We start from the raw sequence: 21,109 nt of genomic DNA, 5'->3' as shown, positions 1-21,109 counted from the left end.
CGGTCCATGAGTTCGAGCCCCACGTCGGGCTCTGTGCTGACATCTCGGAGCCTGGAGCCTGCTTCAGATTCTGTGTCTCCCTCTCTCTCTGACCCTCCCCTGTTCATGCTCTGTCTCTCTCTGTCTCAAAAATAAAGAAACATCAAAAAAAATTTAAAAAAAAAAGGGAGCAGATGTGGATGACACCCACACCTGGGCCTGCACTAGGGGAGCTGGAGCCCCAAGACCACCCCTGGGTGTCCCCTAGTCCCCAGGCTCTCCGAGCCTCAGTGCTAAACAGGATAGGACTTGAGGAAAGCCACTGCGGTGGGGAAGGAAGGTGGGTCCTGAGGAGAAGCCAGTCCCCGTGGAAGGGGGGGTGGTTTCCAAAAGCTGGAGAGAGGCCCGACAGTTTCTTAGTTCCAAGACGTGCGTCTGGCCGCCTGCCTCTTGCTGGGAGACAGCGCTCAGGACCAGCTCTAGCTGAGGCCACGCTCTTCCTGGGAAGTACCCGCCAGTGGCTGGACGTGGCAGGGGCACTCGGGCCCGGCCATTTCTGTCCAGTGCGAGTCTTCTAAGAACAATCTTTGCTCTACAACTGCATGCTGCCCTGGCCAAATGTCAGAGCTGTACCACCGTCTGAGGGTCTCCCTGAGTCGTCCCCTTGCCCTCATCTTTCATGGGCCTTATGCCCCCTGAGCCCTCTGCTCTGCTATGATTATTGAGCATTTATTATGCCCCAGGCACCGTGCTAAGTGATCTGTGCGCGTTGCCGTTTAGTCCCCACGGCAATGTATGAAGCAGGGGCTGATATCATCCCCATTCTCTGGGTGAGGAAACTGAGGAGCAGAGAGATTATACGGCTGGCCCGGAGGCCTTTGGCCAGTACGAGGCCAGGCCCGGTGTTTGCGTCTGCGCCTCCGGAGGGCAGGTCCCTGGGCCGCGACTGGGCAGTCTCATTTCTGTGGCCTCCCAGCCTCAGGTTTTCTAGACTTTCATTTCCTCCAAACTGAAAACACCACACTTCAGTTCTTGGAATCTAATTTTGGAATGAAGTTTCCTGGGACTCGGGTCAGACATTCATCAGCAAGAGCTAAAATTAAAGGCTTCTCCTCAGCGTGCCTGTGTCAGAATGGCCCCCACGGAGACTGGAGTCTGACTTGAGTCAGAAGGAAGGCACCCCGTGCGCGTGGAGCATGAGCAAGGCTCAGTTTCCCCAGCTTCGGCAGGGACTCACGAGCCAAAAGACCCGAGCTGGGTGGATGCTGCAGGTTCGAGGAAGGGCGAGATCTGTTGACCCCTCGCGCCAGAAATGCGCCCCAGTGAATGACGGGGGGGGGGGGGGGGTTCCCCGCACGGCGCCCGCCTCACCACAGAAGCACAGAGTTCCCTGCCCCAGGGAGGACCAGCCCCTCACCATGAGTCAAGAGGACCGAGAACGCCTCTGGTGGGGAACCAACTCCTGTACCCCTCGAGTAGTACCATCAGAACACATTGACAGTCTCCCGCTAAGGCTCCGCTAAACTCTTCCACTGGTCAGAATCCCCATTCCATCCGTAACGCCTGACCCATACATCTGTGTCGCCTAGATATCCTCCTAGATATCCGCCCGCTACCGCCCGCGAGGAGGAATCCTTCAAACTCCCTGCAGGGATTGCCCACATCAAACGAATGAAACAGACATAGCGGAACAGAATCGAAAGGGAGCAGCGCAGGCCACCCTGAAATGTGCCACTTTGACGCAGGGATTATTTTGAGCTGAAGGCAATCCAGACCCACCCGACTCAGGGAAACTTTTACCTCTCCCTAACGCGCCTGAAAGAATTTAGATAAAGGTCCTGTGTCAGAAGGCGAGTTATTGCCAAAGAAACCTTTTTATCTGAAAGACTTATCTGCATGGCAGGGCAAACGTTTGATTACCATACATCTGTGCTTATCTGCTCTTCTCCCCTTGGAAGCCCCAAGCTGCTAACTCACCTGAACCCCTCGGTCTGAGGGCACCTGGCCCAGGCCACCTCCAGCGGCCAGCCCGCCTGGCCCTCTCCCTATGTCCCTCCCGCCACAAGGCCAGTTGCACGCCCTGCCAAGAAGACCGGGCCCCAGCCGCCAGCCTCCAGCACAGACGTTGAGATGCAAAGGCCGGGCCTTGTCATCCAGTGAAGCCCAGGCCAGATGCGCCTCCCCTACAGGCGCCAGGGCTGGAGCCTTCTCCCGGAAAGGAAGTGCCTGCACCAGGACGGTCCCGGAGCGAACCCTGCCACTCCATTGGGTGCCCCCAACGCACAGGCGACCTCAGCGCGCAGAGTGAGCGGGTGCTGTCGGTGTCACTGATCCACCGCCCTCGCCACCACCAGCCCTGGACAAACCCCTAGATCTGTTGACCTCGGCCGCCGCCTGTTGGCCTTTCCTTTGGAGACTATCACTGCTTTCACGGAACACAAGAAGCCGGACTGTCAGCTTCGTAGACGTCCGACCCCTGCCAGGACTTAGAATGCAAAAACCCCAAAGCCTTGAGCTGCCTCAGCTGCCAGAGACAGTTCGCAGGGGCCTGGAAGCTGCTGCACGTGCCCTGGGGGACCAAGGATTGTCCTTCCACCAGACAGGACCTGAGGCCCCCGAGGCCCGGCTGCCGGGCCTGGCAGAGGGGGCCGCCGCTGTCTCGGCAAAAGTGAAGTCAGAAGCTGAGGCCACAGGCCCCCGAGTGAGCAGAACCCCACCTGCCCCGTCTATGCAAAGACCCTCGGCTCCCTCAAGTGCACATGTGCTTGCATACAGGCCCTACGAGTGGCCCTACGCCTGTGACCCGTGTCCCCATATTTGTACCAAGAAGCACCAAGCTCAACTGCCCAAGACCCACGGGCAGCTGCAGCCTCAGAGCCCTGCAGGGCCACCTTGGAACAGGCCTCTGCCACTGCCCCTCTGAAGCCAGCACACTCCCATGCCGCAGGTGGTAGAGGGGGCGGGGGGGGGGGGTGGACAGGCACTGGAGCAGCGATCACAGCGGGGGTCCAGGAACCTAGGGCTCCTCCTGATGGTGGGGCTCAGGTAAGCCCCAGGGGGACCAACTGGGGAGCTACCACCATGGAACAGAGAAATGAACCTGCAAAGAGCCAGATGTCCCCCCAAGAAGATGCCAGAGCCAGGGGGCAAGAGCCACGGGCCTGGGGGCATCTGTGAGTTGTACGGGAAGCACTTTACCAACAGCAGCAACCTGACAGTGTGCTGGTGCTCGCACACGCGAGCGAGCTCTGATCCTACGCCTGCGCCCAGAGCAGTGAGCTCTATACCACCACCGCGTGCACAGTCTGGGGCCGGGCAGCTCCCGCTCTGCGTGTCGCCACCGCGGCATGTCTTTTGGCCCGGGTGCCACCTTGGACAACCAGCTGTGGCAAAAGCACCCCCAGATGGGTGGGGAGGCCTGAGCTGCAGGAATGCCCTCTCTGCTGCCCTTGGTACCTTGTACCACTTCTGTCGACCTCCTTGTCCTTCCTCTGCTGCCAGCAAATCCTCCCGCCCTGTCACACACACACACACACACACACACACACGCACGCACAAGGTATATAAGCCTCCGTTGCCTGATTGCCTCTGGGTCTCACATTTTTATGGGGCTCCTGTATGTACACATTAAATTTGTTTTTCTCCCGTTAATCTGTCTTATGTCAATTTAATTATTAGATCAGCCAAAGAACCTAGAAGGGAAGAGGGAAACATTTTTTCCACCCCTCTAAATCAACCAGCGCAAACCTGGCTTCTGGCCCAGGTACGTTGTCTTGGAAAATTACTAAGTCACCGTGAGAACCTGGGGAAATCACTTACCTCTTTGCGCCTCAGTTTTCTCATCTGTAAAAGGAGCGTAATACTTATCTCGTAACATTTTTACAAGGATTGCACAAAAAGGTGCTTGCAAAGTGCTCAGCACAGCACTGGGCACACAGCCAGCACTTAGTGTATGTTAGCTATTGTCTCAGTCTGTTGGAGCCATTATAACAATACTATCGACTGGGTGGCTTATAAACAATAGAAATTTATTTCTCATTGTTCTGGACCCCAAGATCAAGGTGCGGGTAGCTTTGGCGTCTAGAGAGAGCGTGCTTTGTCCTTCGTAGCCATCCTCACATCGTATCCACACACAGTGGAAGGGGCAAGGGACTCTCTCTCTGAAGTCTCCTTTATGAGGGACATTATGCCGATCATGAGGGCTGCACTCTTAGGACAGAATCACTTCCCAAAGGCCCCGCCTCCTAGTACCATCCCCTTGGGAGTTAGGATTTCAACGTATGAATTTGGAGGGCCTAAGCATGCAGACTATAACAGGTACCAGCTACCTTCTCGCTTTGGGTTCTTTAAAGAACAGGTCTTGGGGTGGTGGTTTATTTATAGGTGAGGCCAGGAGGCACAGTGGAGACTGGGGAAAGTGAAGGCAGAAAGGCCAGTGCAAGGTATTGTTGTGAGTGGGCTCCCGCTGGGGGGGCCATGGGCACGTGGAGCAGAGTGCCCGTTGCTTCTGCCCTGGTCATATATTCTCACACAGCCACGCAATCCAATTTCACTGTCAATTTCCAGTACTCACACCGGCCCCCCGGTTCACGCAAAGGGAAGGAGGGGAACTGCCAGTTATCAAGGGCTTCTGGGTGCTAGGGGGCTGTGCTCAGCACCCAATCCTCACACAACTCATAAGCGTGGGGATTAACATCCCCATTTTGCAGGGAACAAAACTGAGGCATAGAGAGGTTATGTATCGTACCCAAGATCACACAGCTTGTAAGGGGCAGAAATGGGACTCCAACACACAATAAGACTCCTGGCGTCCATCATCTCGATCTCTGCTCAATTAAACTGAAACAGCATGCAAAAAAAACCCACAAAACCACACACCTAAAACAGTATGATTTTATGAAGTGCCCCCTGAGACCGGTGAGCGGATGAGACAGAGCCGGGTACTCAAAGTCAGGTGCCAAGAAGGCTAGGTTAGTGACCTGATGAAACACTTCCAGGCTCCTTCTCCTGAAGCATTGCTCTTCTGTTCTTGGGGAAGCCGAAGTCACAGTTTGCACACTGGGAAGGAGAGTGACCCCTCATTTGCGTTGACGAGGTGTCATTTTGCATAACGCCCCCTCCCGGTCCCAGTCTCCCTGGTATTTTGTCCAAATCATGCTCAGAGACTGAGAGCGTCTTTGCCAATAATTTACTTAACACGGGTTCACTGTGGGAATTATAATGTATGATAATATTTCACAATCAATAGCATGCAGGATAATGTCTCTTAATAAACCAATGGAGAAATACCATACTCCCCTGATAGGTTAATTACACCATTTTCCCAGGCAAAGGGGAGATAGATGAAAGAAAGAAAGCCCAGGTGTGGTCGAGGTATAGCTTCCTAAGACGTAGTTCTTGGAAGAGCTGGCTTAGCCAACCAACAGCTGACGTCCAGCTGCCAGCGTGAATTGAAAGCCGGCTGTTGCTGGGGCACAAGGCTTTAGTGGAACAAAGACCCCAGTGTTGGCAGGCAAGATGATCTCCTTCACGGGGGCCACTGTATGGTTTTCACCACCGCCGGCAAAGAGTGGCCTTGCCATGGCAGGAACTGATGTCCCAAGGTCTTCGAAGAGCTATTTAGATCAGCGAAGAGTAGCTTTGCCCGGACTTGATGGCTCTCGGTACGTCCTCACAGATTCCCGGTATTTAAGGTTTCACTGTCCGTTAGTCCTCATGGCAACCCCGTATGTTCCTACGGATAAACGCTCAGTGGCACAACCGTTTTGATGACATTATCCTGACGCCGCTTCCCCAGGGTAAACAAATTCACCCCCCGAACAAAACAACTCCACTTAAGCCATGAACAAGAGGATCTGGAATCATAACAAATCAACACGTAACATCTGGTTTTGACAATAAATTGTAGGTCTCCCTCTATAGGATGCTGTTAACAAGGAGCTTCCCTGTGGATTTAAAATTTTTTATCCTCCCCACAGCCTTGAGATAAAGCTGTTTCTAGCACCATTTGACGGATGAGCCAAATGAGACCCAGACAGGTAGATAATTGCACAAAGCCACCCTGCAAACCACCGAGCGGCACGGCTGGGACTGAAACCCAAAGGCCGTGCTCCACGGCCCCTGTTCCTTCTGCAGTTCCGTCCCGCAGCGTTCTTAGGTCGGTATCCATTCATTCGCTCACTTATTCACTCATTCATTCGTTCCTTCTGAGCACAAGGTGCCAGTTTTCTCGTTTGGCTGTGTTTCTTTTCTTTTTTTTTTTTTTTTTTTTCAACATTTATTTTATTTTTGGGACAGAGAGAGACAGAGCATGAATGGGGGAGGGGCAGAGAGAGAGGGAGACACAGAACCGGAAACAGGCTCCAGGCTCTGAGCCATCAGCCCAGAGCCTGACACGGGGCTCGAACTCCCGGACCGCGAGATCGTGACCTGGCTGAAGTCGGACGCTTAACCGACTGCGCCACCCAGGCGCCCCTCGTTTGGCTGTGTTTCTACAAACTCCGTGTCCAGAACGACACAGAACCCCAGGCTTGGGCACCCGGTCCCTGTGCACCCTGTGTCGCAGTGCCAGATCTTTGAACCTGCTTCTGGGCTTCCATCCCAGAGTGACTCCACCTGAGTAAGTCCTGGGTTCTTCATCCGCGACATGAGATCATCGGAGCGAGCTCTCACCTCAGGCAGCTGTGGGGGGTGAACGGAGACAACGGGCGGACGGACGGAAAGTACTTGGCGCCCCGCCTGGCAAACAGGAAGTGCTCAGCAGAAGTGTAAAAGCCATGATGTCCTGTCCCAGGCAGGAAACACCACCCAGATCTGCACCTGGACGGCGGAGGCAGCAGCTCCAGGCCACCAGCGAATGGGGGTTTGGGTTTTGTTCTTAGCCAGGGACAATGGTTCAAAATTTATACCCCCCACCCCACTCCCCAGGAATATGGACCACATTTTAAGGAAACAGTTGGGGCTGTGGGGAGGCGATTTCTAAGGAAAGGGGGCTTGCGAAATGTGGAAACTTCACTTCTGCATCTGTGCCCCATTTATCCTGGGAGTCTCCACTGAACCACACACGGGAGGCAGAATCAAAGGGGGGCATATTTGCATAATAAAAGAGGTGATTGAATTCAAACGTGTGGAGTCTTTACCTTTCAGAGTCCCCAATCCTTTTGTTCTCCTGTCTAATCATTTCTGGCAGTTTTTTAGAAGACTAAAAAATGTGGCACAGGGAGATATCAATTCAGAAGGAAAAAATACGGTCATAAGAGGGGTTAATGTGAACCGTGGGCAGAAAGCCTCTTTCTTTTTCTTTTCCTCTGAGGAGCCCTGACCCAGGGAAAAAGCAGTGACTGATGGCCGGGGAGGCAGACAAAAAACCATCTGGATTCCTGGATTCCTTTTCCTTTCTTCTTCTTTTTCTTCCCAACAGGGGATCTTTCTTCAAAGAGGAATTTTAAAACACTCTGAATACACATCTGTTTTTAAAAACAAAACAAGGGGCGCCTGGGTGGCTCAGTCGGTTAAGCGGCTGACATCAGCTCAGGTCATGATCGCGTGGTTTGTGAGTTCGAGCCCCGCATCGGGCTCTGTGCTGACCGTGCGGAGGCTGGGTCCTGCTTCAGATTCTGTGTCTCCTTCTCTCTCTGCCCCTCCCCCGCTCATGGTCTGTCTCTCTCTGTCTCAAAAATAAATAAAAAGACATCAAAAAATTAAAAAAAAACCATAAAGTTGTTTGATAAATGCGACAGGTCACTTGGAAATGTCCTTGACTGTCAGTGCTCAGTCCCGTCAGAGAGGCTGCTGGGCACCGATGAGGACCTACCATAGGCTTAGTCTTCTCAAAGTCTTTGATGTGTTTATATCATTTCCACTTCACAGATGAGGAAACTGAGGTTTAGCGAATTCAAGAAGGTACCTGGAAAGTGCCTGAGGGAGAGATTGAATCGCACCTTTTTTAATACAAAGCAAAGCAAATAGTATGGAAAAAGACAAAATGAGATATGAGAAAGAAAGAAAAAAGAAAGAAAAAGAAAGAAAGAAAGAAAGAAGAAAGAAAAGAAAGAAAGAAAGAAAGAAAGAGAAGAAAGAAGAAGGAAAGAAAAGAAAAGAGAGAAAGAAAGAAAGACAGACAGACACAGAGAGAGGAAAGATTCCTTAGGTATTATAAAGAAAAAAATCTAAAATATTAAAAAAGTAAAGAAAAATTTAAGCGGAAAGGTTCTGAGACAACGCACTGAGAAAGAAGCGGAGTATTAGAAATAGAGCCAGAACAAATACAGGCTGTGTGGAAATAGACTTCTGGGGCCAGAGGTGATATGTCATGAGTAAGGAAGGGAAGCCGCCTGGTGGGGACCCTGCCTGGCTCTGTGGACGGTACATGTCCTGTCTAAAAGGTGCAGCCAAAGCCCGTGGAGACAGTGACAGTGTCATTTCTTAGCATCCCCAACTCCTCTTAAAACCATGCACAGAAAAAGTAGGGGAGCAAAAGAAAAGAATCCACAGATGACATATTTAACACAGCCTGGTGGCCAATATCCCAGAATGCGGGAGGCTGGAGCAAAGCCGCTGATGGGGGCAGAGACGTCTGGGTTGCAGCTGTGTGAGAGCAGGTGGAGGGGAAGGCGAGGGCTTCCAGAAGTCCTAAGAGCTGGGCCTGCACAGACTGCTGAAAATTAGTCACCTGGCGAAGGTGGTCCGGAGGACTGGGGAGTAAACATGAATGCAGGACAGGCAGGGGCCCATACAGGCTGCGACTTGCAGGTAAGTACAAGGGGCTGGAGGGGGTCTGGGGGCTGGGACGGCCTGGGCCCTCGGGGCTCTCCAAAACGCAGGGGAAACGCCCTCAGAAGGGGAAAAACGCTGAGAACAATATGCAGAAGGACCTCGTGCACAGGAAGTCTGTGGGCAAAGGTGGAAAAAGGTGTAGATGCTTCTGGGGGAGGGGGCCTGAAGAGACAGCTCTGTGAGTACAGCCAGCTGGCTGCACTGAGAGACTGTTGTAGGAACAACAGACGAGAGCCCTGGAACAGCCCTGGACCTCAGCCCTGGGTCAGAGGTGCCAGGACAGATTTTATTCAGACCAGGACCACGGGGCAGGTAGGCTCGGGTATAAACTGAGCCCAACTCCGACTAGGAACACAGGCGACTCTCTTAAAGGGAGAGCGGAGGGGGAGTTAAAAGGGGCCAGGAGGAAATGGGAAATTACAGGAGGAAGGTAAGTAGAGAATTACTCACCGGTTTGGCAGCGTGGGTTGGGACAATGTACGTTTTGTAGTTCGGCCACCCTGTGTTTTCTTTTTTTTTTTTTATTTTTTAAAAAAAAATTTTTTTTTTTTCAACGTTTATTTATTTTGGGGACAGAGAGAGACAGAGCATGAACGGGGGAGGGGCAGAGAGAGAGGGAGACACAGAATCGGAAACAGGCTCCAGGCTCTGAGCCATCAGCCCAGAGCCCGACGCGGGGCTCGAACTCACGGACCGCGAGATCGTGACCTGCTGAAGTCGGACGCTTAACCGACTGCGCCACCCAGGCGCCCCTCACCCTGTGTTTTCTTGAGGGGAGACTCAGCGCAGGGCCTGGGGTCCCCTTTGCAGACGTGGCCTAGTGTGGGTGCAAGCCCGGCTACAGGTGGGTCAGGTCTCTTAGCACAGCATGGGCAAGTCCTCTGTGCTGGGCGGGAGTCGCGGGGGGAGCTGGCCCACCCACTCCCACCTTCTGCACAGGGACGGCGACGTCTGGTTCTTCCCTGGAAAACTGCATCGTCTACAGCTCACCCTACGCCTTATTAGATTCTGATTCGTGGGGGCTCTTTTACAGCCCCGTAAATAGTGTGTAACTGACACACAGGTAGGTTCTGTCCCGTGTCACCCCTTGTGTGCACACACAAAGTTTGCCTTCATTTACAACTCATTTGGACATGCTTTTGCTCCACATACATTGGTACATTTCTGGCCCTGTCTTTGAACTAGTCACAACATCTGCCCGGTTCCCCTGTGGATTAACAGAATGCAATTTTTTTTTTTTTTCAACGTTTATTTATTTTTGGGACAGAGAGAGACAGAGCATGAACGGGGGAGGGGCAGAGAGAGAGGGAGACACAGAATCGGAAACAGGCTCCAGGCTCTGAGCCATCAGCCCAGAGCCCGACGCGGGGCTCGAACCCACAGACCGCGAGATGGTGACCTGGCTGAAGTCGGACGCTTAACCGACTGCGCCACCCAGGCGCCCCCAGAATGCAATTTTTAACATGTGTTCATATTTACATCTGCATGAGACGTGCGATTTTATCTGTTTCCGAAAATTATCTCTTAGCAGCAGGAACCTCCTCCAAAAAGTATGGGGAGACCCATCTCACTTAAATATAAATAAACAGAAAGAAGATTGTGATGAAAGAGTGTTCCAAAAACAGGATACTTAACAGAGTAATATATCTATGAAAAATAAAAACCCATTAGAAACATATAGCTCCAAGCAGAGGAAAACTATAACCTAATATTCCAAACTGACCTAGGAGAAGAAAAGGATAAAAAGATTATGGATGGCAATCAAGAAAGAAAAACCTAACACAGAATTAGAAAAGGTTAGGAATGAATTAGAGATAAAATAGAGAGATGCCATAGAAAATCACAGTGAGAGAATGACGGGGGTGGGGGGGTGGGAAGGGGGAAAAGAAATGGAGCAGAGGGGCACGTGGGTGGCTCAGTGGGTTAAGCATCTGACTCTTGATTTCGGCTCAGGTCATGATCTCATGGTTGGTGAGTTCGAGCCCCACATCAGGCTCTGCACTGACCGCATGGAACCTGTTTGTGATTCTCTCTCTCTCCCTCTCTCTTTGTCTCTCTCTCTCTCTTTCTCTCTCAAAAATAAATAAATAAACTTAAAAAAAAAAAGATGTAGGGGCGCCTGGGTGTCGCAGTCAGTTAAGCGTCCGATTTCAGCCAGGTCACCATCTCACGGTCCATGGGTTCGAGCCCCGCGTCGGGCTCTGGGCTGATGGCTCAGAGCCTGGAGCCTGTTTCCAATTCTGTGTCTCCCTCTCTCTCTGCCCCTCCCCCGTTCATGCTCTGTCTCTCTCTGTCCCAAAAATAAATAAACGTTGAAAAAATAAATTAAAAAAAAAAAAAAAGATGTAGAACAGAAATGAAGAGGCCCCTAAGAAAAGATCTGGCAGAGAGTGATAGTTACAAAAGAGTGAAATGCCCAACATGCACGTGATAGTTCCCAAAGGGGGAACTTGCAACCACAAGAAAGTAAATAGCCAAAACTATAATCTGAGAAACTTTTCTGGAAAAAGCAATCGCTTGAATTATCCAACCCAAGAAAAACAATCCCAAATGGCCAACACCAAGATATATTTCAGTAAAATTTTTGGACTGGAGAAGAAGCATTATGCTGGATATCTGGACAGAATGCACAAATTCTTTGAGCGGGAAGGAAAATCAGTTTAATATCGAGTTTGCCATCAGAAACATCAGAATTGTAAAGAGTGACATATTTAAGAAGTTCAAAGAAAGAAAATGAGAGTCAAGGGTTTCATATCCAGTCAAGTAGATCAAGCAAAAAAGGCATAGCACAAAATGCCATGAACTTCGAAGAACGCAGAGAATATTATTCCCATAATCCTTTCCCAAGAAATCTACTAAAGAATAAACTTCAGACAATCAGAAAACAAAGGAAGAAGATTCAGCACAAGGGCTGGTGGGGAGCACTGGGCGTGTTTAACAATAAAAGAAACACTAAAGTGTTGGGGCCAGGAGTGACAGGCTAGTATCTAATTGTCACATGTTCTGACAACTAAGTATGATACAATTTTCAAAACATGGGGAGAGAAGGGAGTGTATGAAAAGTAGAATAATCTCATTGATGGCCTCATTGGTATTCATTGGAAGTAAACCGATGTTACTTTAAAATATATACGCTGTTCCTTTAAAACAGATGCTGAAGGATGAAAAAAGATCCTCATTAATTTCAGTATTTCTCCTGGTAGGAAACCAATACAGACACACTGATAAAGAAAGGGCTACGGAGGGCGCCTGGGTGGCGCAGTCGGTTGAGCGTCCGACTTCAGCCAGGTCACGATCTCGCGCTCTGTGAGTTCGAGCCCCGCGTCGGGCTCTGGGCTGATGGCTCAGAGCCTGGAGCCTGTTTCCGATTCTGTGTCTCCCTCTCTCTCTGCCCCTCCCCCGTTCATGCTCTGTCTCTCTCTGTCCCAAAAATAAATAAACGTTGAAAATAAATAAATAAATAAATAAACAAACATTTAAAAAAATTAAAAAAAAAAAAAAAGAAAGGGCTACGGATATCACACAAAGCTTTTAATCTAAAGGTAACCATTAGAATGAAAATACAAAACTTCGTACATGCAATAGCACCCCCCCCCACAACTTCCTACAGTTTTGCCTTCTGTGGTTTTAGGTTACTTGTGGTCGACCACGATCCAGAGGTGCTGATGATCTTTCTTCTGATTTATGGTCAGATGATCAATAGTAAATGAACGCTCTGTCACAACACCTGAGTCATTCGCCTCACTTTATCACATAGGCATTTTATAATATATTCTCACAGGAAGGGTGAGCACAGGGTAATAAGGTATGTTGAGAGAGAGAGAGCCCACATTCACATAACTTTTACTACAGGATGTTGTTATAAGTCTTCATTCTATTAGTAGTTACTGTTGTTGATCTCTCACTGTGCCTAATTTATAAATTAAACTTTATCAGAGGTATGTGTGTATAGGAAAAAACGGTATATGGTGTTCAGTTCTGTGATTTTAGACATCCACCGGGGTCTTGAAACCTGTTCCCTGCGGATAAGGGGGGATATCCTACCAAAAGAAATAGACAGGGACTGATGGTAGGTCTCTCAGAATATACCACGTTTTATAGTTTTATTTTGTAACGATGTAGATGTTTTAGACAATTTTTAAAAACCAAAGCAAAAAGAAAAAAACAAAATCTCGCTGCATAGGAAGAGAGTGGCAGAACTATTCACAGAAGAATTATTTCAAGTTACTTTTTAAAAGTAACTAGGGGCGCCTGGGTGCCTCAGTTGGTTAAGTGTCCAACTTCAGCTTAGGTCGTGATCTTGCCGTCTGTGGGTTCGAGCCCCACGTCGGGTTCTGTGCTGACAGCTCAGAGGCTGGAGCCTGCTTCAGATTCTCTCCCTCTCTCTCTGCCTCTCCCCTGCTCACTCACTTGCCTGCTCTCTCTCTCTCTCTCTCTCAAAAATAAAATAAAACATTACAAAAAATTAAAAGGAAAAAACATAAGAAGATATTTTAAACTGCAATTGGTAGTCAAATATTTAGTAAAAAAATGTAAAAGGGTTAGGTTTAGTTATGTTTAGTAAAAGTGTTCTGTTAAGCCTATATGTGTATATAAATTTATATATATAAACATACATATTTATATCTTATATATGTATATATAGAATGTAGGATATGTAGAATATGGAGAATAAAGCAAACAAATAATTATATTAATTCCATCAGAAACCAAGATAATTAGCATAATTTCAAAAATGAAGATACGTATATCAGAACTGTTCAGTACAAAAGGTAATTTTTCATTTGAATTGGAAACAGCTATATGAACTTATTTTTTTTTCCTCTTTCTACTAAGAGTATTTATTTCCTATTTCTGCCCAATATAACTAGAAGCACCCTTAGCACTCACACTGTGCTGTCTGCACACCATTCCTCTACCCCTCTAGAAGGAATCAGTGCTCTTCAGAGAAACAGGGATTTGAAGATCTGGGGAAGAAATGTCCAAAATAAATCTGGGACATCTTGTCATAACTGACAGACTATTGCTGGGTGCTTGGGTGGCTCAGTCCGTTAAGTGTCCGACTTCAGCTTGGGTCATGATCTTGTAGTTCGTGAGTTCAAGCCCCACATGGGACTCTGTGCTCACAGCTCAGAGCCTGGAGTCTGCTTTAGATTCTCTCTCTCTCTCTCTCTCTCTCTCTCTCTCTCTCTTTCTCTCTCTCTCTCAAAAATAAATAAACATTAAAAAAAAAAGAAATACAGACTATTGGGAACACAGCAAGGGACACAGAAGCCTATTTGAAGGGACTCCATTGGTCAAAGCAAGATTAATTTGAGCATCGAGAAAAAAACTCACTAAAATGAATGGAAAAATCACGCAAAGCATATGAAATGTGTAAGTTCAAAATGATACAAAAAAACCTCCTTGGTTCCTTTGCAAGTTGCTAGGCACCAACTCATTATGCTGAAAATTGATAAACAAAGGACAAGCATTTATCTTGCATTTCCTGTACAGATTGGATTGCAGAAAAGCCAAATTGTTGATAAGAAGTTCTTCTTTATAGAAGACTCACAGGCAAAAAAATGATAGCATTGGGAAATGACCAGTTTGCCTTCCCTAATGAAAGAATACATCCATGCCAGTGTTTCCCAAACTTCTTTTCATCATCATCCCTCTAGGGACATTTTAGACACTTTTTTCTTCCTAATCACAACCTCCATGGATTTTTTTAAAATGTCTATTTATTTATTTTGAGAGAGAGGTTGAGAGGGGGTGAGGGGCAGAGAGAGATAAGGAGACAGAGAATCCCAAGCAGGTTCTGTGCTGTCCACACAGAGCCTGATGGAGGGCTTGATCTCACGAACCGGGAGATCATGACCTGAGTTGAAATCAAGAGTCGGTTGCTTAACTGACTGAGCCACCCAGGTGCCCCCTTCCACACCATGGAATTTTAATGCCACAGATATACTGCATATCCGTTTATACTATATATATATATAGTATATATATACATACATATATATGTATGTATGTATGTACATATATGTACATACATACATATATACATGTATGTACATGCTATAGTATATATACATACATGTATATATATATATACATATATATATGTATATATGCATACATGCATGTATATGTATATATGTATATGTATATATGTATACATATATGTATATGTATGTATGTACATGCTATAGTATATATACATACATGTATATATATATACATATATATATGTATATATGCATACATGCATGTATATGTATATATGTATATGTATATATGTATACATATATGTATATGTATACATATGTATGTATACATGTGTATGTATGTATACATATGTGTATATGTGTATACATATATGCATACATGTATATGTATATATGTATACATATATGTATACGTATATATATATGTATATGTGTATATATGTGTGTGTATATATACTATATACTATATACTATAGTATATATATATATATATATATACTATATACTATATACTATAGTATATATACTATATATATAGTGTGTATATATATATAGTGTGTATATATAGATATATAGATATATATAGATATATATATACCTTTGCTTTATGCATTAAAAGAATACGACATTTTCCCTCTCTAAACTCCTCTCAAACTAATGTTAGCCTCTTTGGTGGCTTTATCAACCCCTTTGAGAATGCATGATTTAGGCAATGGTCATTGGTGATCTGAGGGTGAACTTGATTGTGGTGAGATCTGTTGACACCACCTGAACCTGCTCATCATTCCGAAAAATGTGGACCGACGCTGTGAGTCTCTTAATATAAAGTGATACGAAGGAAACAGCAGCATTGAGTAATACTTGCAAAAAAAAAAAAAAGAAAGCGGATGAATCTGAATGTGACCTCACATCAGTTTCGAAGCGGGGTAGGCAGGCATGTCTATACAGCCGGAAGAAACAAGCAGTGAAACCCAGAATACACGAAGTTCTGCCGGACAAAGGACGCACTTTCCTCAACAAATGAAGGGGGTGGGGAAAGGAGAGGGGGAAGGAACTATTATAGATGAGAAGAAATTTAAGAGACACAACAACCAAATGTAATGCGTGCGTCTTATCAAACACAGTTTCGGTAAGATGATATTAAGGAATTAGCATTAATTTTGTTGAGTATGATAATAGTATTGCGATTATGATTTTTAAAAGTCTGTCTCTTAGGAAATCGTTTTATTGTATTTGTGGGGGAAATCATACGATGTCTTGAGTTTGACTTAAAATATTCCAGGCCGTCCCTCACGAAAAAGAAGCTGTTGGGGATGAAGCCTGCAGAAACAGGAAAAGCAGACTGTTCTTAACTGTCGAGGCTGGGTGATAATACAGGGGGAGCCCCTACATGATTCTCATCTCTACTTCTTACTAGGTTTGAAATTTCTCATGATAAAAAAATTTTTTTTCAGTTATTTGCTTATCCAGGGTGGCCTGGGTGGCTCAGTCGGTTAAGCGTCCCACTTCAGCTCAGGTCATGATCTCACCGTTTGTGGGTTCGAGTCCTGCATGGGGCTCTATGCTGACAGTTCAGAGCCTGGATCCTGCTTCAGATTCTGTGTCCCTCTCTCGCTCTGCCCTTCCCCTACTCACACACACTCTCTCTCAAGAATCGATACCCATTAAAAGAAAAAAATTTTTAAATCAAGTTATTTGTTTATCCAAAACATCCTAAACGAGACATAAAATAAAGAAGGCTGCCAATCGCTGCCTCATTGGAATGAGGGACCAGTGTGTCCAAATACTCCAGTTTTTCAAAGAAGCTTGAAATTGGGTTTTTGTATGAACTCTCCCAATTGTTAAACGTTAACAGCAAATTCTGCATTTTTTTTGAAGATCCCTGCAGGGGCCTGTGGTGGATCCATCGTAACTGGTGAGCGCCCAGTCTGGGACCTTCGGGAAAAATGCCAAACTCCATTGCTTTGATCAAAAGCAGTCCTTTCTGCACTGAAAATAACTTGTCTGCTTTTAGTTTGAAACTTTGTGGTTATTTTTGAAATGCCAGTTTATTTTCCTAAGGATGACTAAGGCAACAATTGATCTGAGAAATGTATTTCCAGGTCTCATTTTCTCGCTGTGTCTGAAAGCACTACTTTTGTTCAGGTTTCCTCTTCCTCAGTGTCTCTGTGACACTTGACTCTCCCTCCATCCCCGCTCCCTCCCAACGCCCTGTCTTGGCATTCTTTGGTCCGCTGTTCTCTGAACCCTTAGTCACGCAGGACAGGCCCCCATTTCTTCCCACCCTCTCACACTCCCTTGGCAGGCTCCCATGATTTGTCACCATCACTGTGCCAATGACTCCTAAGTGCCCGCCTCCACCCAGCCCACCCTCCTGCTGATTTTCCAAGATGTCTTAAAGACATCTCAACTCCGCCCTGTTCCAACCCAAGGCATCGTCTTTTTTCCCCTTGCCACACACCCTCCTCTCCTGACCTCACTGTGAACAGGGCTACCATGCTGAGAAATTTTAAGTTGGGATATCTAACTGCTGTCTGATCTCAGACTTGGTCTCCATTCTTTCACTTACTCTTTTAACAAATTTGTACTGGGTGCCTACCTTGTGCCAGGCGCTATCTGGGTGGTGGGAACACAGGAACATGACAGAAGTCTTTGCTCTGATGAAGCTGACGACATACAGACAAGTTCATGTATAACAACACAGCGGGGCAAGGCAACGGAGAGTGACCTTGAAGAGGGGACATTGGAGCAGAGACCCAGATGAAGTGAAGGAGCGAGACGTGTAGATATCTGGGGAAGAGGATTCCGGGCAGAGAGAACAGAATGTGAAAAGGTCCCGAGGCAGATTCCAAGAACAGTAAGTAGGCCAGAAAGGCTGGGATCAAGTGAGTGAGAGGAGAGGAGTAAGAGAAGGAATTAGAGAAATAGCAAGGACCTGGGTGGTGCAGGGTCTTATCCGTCATGGGACCCTATTCAAAAGTGGACAAAAGACTTGAATAGACATTTCCCCAAAGAAGACGCACACATGGCCGACACGCACATGAAAGATGCCCAATCGTTAGTCATCAGAGGGATGCAAATCAAAACGGCAATGAGATCCCACTTCACCCCTTCTACAATGGCCAGAATGAAAAAGACGGCCAGCGAGGGTTGGCTTGTGAGGATGTGGAAGCTCACCACTCCCATTCACAGCTGGAGAAAGTGCAAATTGGCACAGCTTCTTTGGAAAATAGCCCCGCAGCTCCCGAAAAAAATTAAATACAGAATCACCACATGACCCCGCGATTCCGCTCCTAGAAATGTACTTAGGAGGACTGAAAATGTATGTCCACACAAAAACTTGAGTGGGAATATTTATAGCAATATTATTCAGAATAGCCAAGGAGTAGAAACAACCCAAATGTCCATCAACTGGCCAAGGGGTAAGCAAAAGGTGATATATCCATACAATGGTATATGATTTGGCAATAAAAAGAAATGAAGTTCTTTTTTTAAATTTTTCTTCAACGTTTATTTATTTTTGGGACAGAGAAAGACAGAGCATGAACGGGGGAGGGGCAGAGAGAGAGGGAGACACAGAATCGGAAACAGGCTCCAGGCTCTGAGCCATCAGCCCAGAGCCCGACGCAGGGCTCGAACTCACGGGCCGCGAGATCGTGACCTGGCTGAAGTCGGACGCTCAACCGACTGCGCCACCCAGGCGCCCCGAAATGAAGTTCTGATTCATGGGACAACATGGATGAACCGAAAGCGTTATGCTCGTGAAAGAAGCCAGATGTGGAAGACCATATATTGCATGACTTCATCTCTATGAAATGTCCCAAATCGGCCAATCCTTAGAAATTAGTGATGGCAGGGAGTAGGAGAAGGAGGAAGTGGGGAGTGACTGCTCATGAGTACGGGGTTTCTTTGGAGGATGACGAAAAGGTTCTGGAATTAGATAGTGGTCATGGTTGCACAACCTTGTGCATATACTAAAAATCACTGAATTGTACACTTGGAAATGGTAAATTTTATGGGATGTGAACTATACCTCAATTAAAAAAACAAACTCTGGGAGGCACAGGAATTCTGTTTCCTTGGCCTGTCTACACCTCGGCTGCCCCATCCTGGTCTCAGCTGTCACCCCTGAATTGAAGCCATGGCCATCAGACTAGCCTGGCTGTTTCCTCTCCTGCCCCACACAGCGCCCAGAGTGCCCCTTCGGGACTGTAAATTTCATTGTGCCCCTCCCGTAGGTAAAGCCCCCCCCCCCCCCGGAACCTCCCATGACTCTTGGAATCAAATCCAATCTTCCTGCAGCCTATAGGACCCTGTGTGACTAGCCCCTGCCTGCCTTGATCTCACCCTCATTCCACTTGTCCCTCATCGTTGTTGCCCAGACATACCGGCCCTCTCCCTGTTCCCCAAACACCCAGGCGTGTTCCCTCAATTGGGACTTTTTGCTTGCGGTTCTCTCTGCCAAGATGGCTGTTCCCCTTGTGTGGGCAGCCCCTCCTCATTCAGGCCTCTGCTCCCCACTCACCTCCTCAGGGAGTCCACGCTGACCAGCCTGTCCGAAGCGGTCTTCTCTGCCCTGTGTCCCTCCTTCAGGCCGCTTCCACAGCCTGCCCTCACCTGGTTCACTTGCGTGATTACCTGCTGCACCATCTCTCTCCACCTCTAGGATGTGAACTCCCTGAGAGCAGGGATCCGGCCCAGTGTTTGGCCCATAGTAGGACCTCAACAGTATGTGTCACGTGAACAAATGAATCCCCGTGCATCCGCTGCTTACCGGGGGGTGCGCCCTTGGGGTCAAGTTGCCCGACTCTTCCGAGCCTCTACTTTCTAGTCTGGAGAATCCTCGACCTGGGTGGTGGTTACACCATGCTCATTTTAAGACAATTCATGAAGCCGCACATTTGTATGGAAGTCTCTCTGGTGAGGGTACCTCCCAGGGCCCTCGGAGACCTGGCTGGAGGAGACAGCAGAGGAGGGAAATGGTCACATGAGCCCTGAGAACATTGCCCCGGGGGACTCTACCCTGTGCGGGGTTGGGGGGGTGGGGGATGGAGAAAGGTTCAGTCTTGGGACCACATCTTAGTCAAAGGAGGAGCCCCGGGGTTAAAGCCAAAATCTGAGCCAGAACTGGAAAGGTAAATGCTACCTGCACGCCAGTCTGCTCCTACGGGAGCCTCTTCAGGTTATTTTAACACTGAGCTGGGGGTGGCAGGTTTTTGAAGGGCTGTTTCCCTGGTTACGTAGACCCACCCTTCCTAGCCCAAAGGGTGACTCACCACAAATGCTAAACGCATGAGCGCACATGTGTATTTCTGCACGCACACCCGAGGACGGGCCAAGCATTTGAAATGGGGGCCCGACAGATATCTGCAAGATCACACAGCGTTCAAACCATTTTGAGAGACGCGTTGGCAACCAAGAACTGGAAACGTGTCCCCCACCTCTTGTCCCTGTATTTCTACATCCAAGATGGTCTCCTCGTGGTACCACCAGATACATGAAATCAGTTTCTGCAGAACATGGTTCATCCCTGTGTTATCAGCTCCGATAAGAATTTGGAAACCACTTGGCGTTCGAAAATAGAAAATGATTAAGTGAACCACTTCGAGACACATGAGGAAATATATTACGGTCATTAAAATTCTATTCGGGGAGAGCTGGTAATAACCGGGAAGGAAACAGGATACAAAATTGAAATTATGGATGATTACAACTGTGAAAACAGCAAAACCTTCTCCACAGAAAAATACCATACAAAGAAATCCAATTCAATAGTAAATAGTTATCTTCAGGGGGTGGGAAGGAAATAGGAGGATCTTTGTCTTACAATTTTCTAGAAGGAATTTTCCTAAATTATCAAAACAATTTGATTATTTAAAAAAAATATATAGAAAAGTAGGTGAATACAAATACACATAAGAAGGCAAAAATTGTGAAGTTTGGTGTCGCGGGACAGGAGAGTGAGAAGGGAAACCGAGGCACAGAGTGGGCAAGGAAAGGGAGCTACGGGATGAGTCCTTTTTCATGGTTTATGCATCGCAGCATCAGGCAGCCTGTGGGCGTCAAAACCAGCGTTTATGTGCAATCGGGTCAACTTCAAGTTTGTGCTCTCACCCACTGATCACCTGCCCCAATCGCCACCATCTTCATTGCTGTCCACTTCCTGAATTCAAAGACACCTTTTTTTTTTTGGTCACATTTTAACATTTCTGAAATCAGGGTATTTCAAACAATTGATAGAGCAGCTTTTTTTCTCTCTCTCTCCAACAGCTTATCAAATCAATGATTCATCTATAATCAATGCTGTCACATAATCAAAGAAATGTTGTCATTGCTGCTTTTTACCGAGTAGTTAATATGTGCCA

The sequence above is a fragment of the Leopardus geoffroyi genome, chromosome A1, assembly GCF_018350155.1.
Source record: "Leopardus geoffroyi isolate Oge1 chromosome A1, O.geoffroyi_Oge1_pat1.0, whole genome shotgun sequence".
In the NCBI taxonomy this organism is placed as follows: Eukaryota; Metazoa; Chordata; class Mammalia; order Carnivora; family Felidae; genus Leopardus; species Leopardus geoffroyi.
Note: the sequence above shows the minus strand (reverse complement) of the source record.